This window comes from Ixodes scapularis, unplaced genomic scaffold, assembly GCF_016920785.2.
Source record: "Ixodes scapularis isolate PalLabHiFi unplaced genomic scaffold, ASM1692078v2 PGA_scaffold6__148_contigs__length_123643588, whole genome shotgun sequence".
Classification (NCBI taxonomy): domain Eukaryota; kingdom Metazoa; phylum Arthropoda; class Arachnida; order Ixodida; family Ixodidae; genus Ixodes; species Ixodes scapularis.
The window spans coordinates 1,789,875-1,792,065 of record NW_024609881.1 but is presented as its reverse complement, the minus strand read 5'-3'; the positions used below and the strand labels follow the sequence as shown (position 1 = coordinate 1,792,065).

At 49.6% G+C, this 2,191-nt stretch overlaps 1 pseudogene; it reads left to right on the top strand.

The window, feature by feature from the left end:
• LOC115311319 lies at window positions 1-1,408 on the top strand (annotated as a pseudogene).
• The last annotated feature ends 783 nt before the right edge of the window (window positions 1,409-2,191 follow it).

The window sequence follows — 2,191 nt, the reverse complement described above, 5'->3', positions numbered from 1 at the left end:
ATGAAAAAATGGCAAACGAAAAGGGTGTGCAGAATTTGCAAGCCCATTGAGCTACTCAAACAGTCTCTCCGCCTAAAGTACTGGTTGGAGCGCACCGGTACTAAGCAGCAAAGTTGAGCGTGTACGCTTGACTGTGCATCATGCACAATTGCCACCTCCAAACTCGTTCCAAAATGAAATAGAGTGCCGATTTGTGAACCTAGCAGCTGGGAAAGCAAATGCAGTAGGAAATAAATGCTCATACGTATGGCGATTTGAAGTGAGCCGGAGCAATAATAATTTAATTGACACTTTGATTGCTCCCATATTAAGAACACTAATTGCAATTGCTGCTACGGCTGGTTTAAGATATTTTGAAATGTATGAAATGTGTGTGGACAGATTCCAGGCGGCACCCACTTTTTAAGAGAGGCTACTGGCCCTGCTACGGCCATAGTTGCCTCATCTTTACATGGCTTGCAACATTTCATTTCAGCTATCAAGAAGAAGCTGGTTGCGGCTGGGAAGTCGCGGCACCTGGAGGAGCTGAGCTCCTGGACCAAGGCGGTGGTCAACCACCTGTAGTGGTCTGCGCGGACGAGTCCTGAGGACCAGGACCTCATCCTTTCCAAGTGGAAATCCCCGGTGGCGCACGTGGCAGATGTGCACTCCCACCGTGATCCTCTGTTCCCAGAGTGCCAGCATCAAGAGCTACATAAGAAGTGGCTAGAGGAAGGTAAGGATCTCACATCTGTGATGCTTAAAATGCACAAGGTCATAATTTATCATGTCTCACACACTTGTTGTAGGATCGCCTGCTCATCAGAAGCTGCGGGATATTGTCCTTTCCCCACACCTCGTACGGGACATCCCTCGGCTATCCACATCAGCACAGACCTTTGCAACGGAGTGTTTCCATAGCACCCTGTTGCAGTTTGCACCGACGCTAATGCACTACAGCTTCCGCAGCATGAAGGCAAGGTGTGTACGAAAGTCAAGTCATTTTTCTTTTGGGTGTTTCTGAATCATGCATTCATTTTCAGGACCTTCCTTGCAGCCTTGCATTATAATGAGAACGCAGGAAGGCCCCAGGCAGTGACGAAGGATGGGGAGCTCGTCTGGGTCATCAAGTTCCCTAAAGCGAAGAAGGGGGCTTTGATTGCTCCGCACAAAGCTGGCTGCACATACGGTATATGCCAGCGCTCTTTTATACATAACTGGTGCAGATTCTTTAACGTTTTCGAATGTCTCGTTACAGAGTATGTAGGGGAGCAGATGGCAGCTGTGCTGGACCTGTGCAAGACCATGCCCTTCTATGCTGCCGTCATTGAACTGCACAGCCAGGATGCACCTTCATTCCTGTCCAGTGCATGAGTGTGCCGACAAACAGGCACGGGTGCAACAACGCCAGTCATGGTTTAACAGGTAGCAAGATGAAAGTTAGGGCCTGGCTTTGTACAAGTCCTTGCAAGGTCACACTGGCACAAACCCACGTCCCTGAGTGGGGGAGTAGCTGCCGGTCTCGCAATGTATGCTAGATGCCTTTCTCATCTCTCGTCTCTTGTGTTGCTGCCGCTCTTGGAGTGGTGCCCGCGAGGCATTAGGGTAGTCGGTGCAGTATGAAGCGTAGAGCGTGCGCTCCTCCTAGTAAGCAGCACTGTAGGGGAGAACCCTTCCGACACCACAGCAGTTCAGTGGGTTTTAAGCAGGTTCTGTCCAACCTTCACCGCTCTCTACTTCTCCGTTACGCTGGAGGTCCATTGCAATTCTATTGAAGTCCACGATGGGGTCATGAAATCCGACTCTTTTGTGAACTCGCACTTTGCGTGGTGCAAGTTCACTCCGACGTCGTGGAGGCGGTGGAGTAGAAACTTAAGATTTTGGTCATGCTCTCCCTTGTTCTCTAGATTCTGTCTAGGATCCACAAAATCTCCCGCTGGAAGAGTTCTGGCGCTGTCACAATGCCAAGCAGGAGTCTCTTGAACTGAAAGTGCCCCACTTGTGTGATGAAAGTTGTCAGTTCTCTCAACTCTGGAGCTAGCGATGTTTGCTGGTAGCGAGCACTGGCATCTAGTTTGGTGAAAACTGTTGCTTTTGCGAACGTTGGAAAGTTCTCTTCCACTGTCGACGTGAAGATGCACTCCCTCACTAGCTGTTTGTTTGCTTGCTTGTAATCTATGCAGACTTGAAGGGAACCATCTTTCTTTCTGTC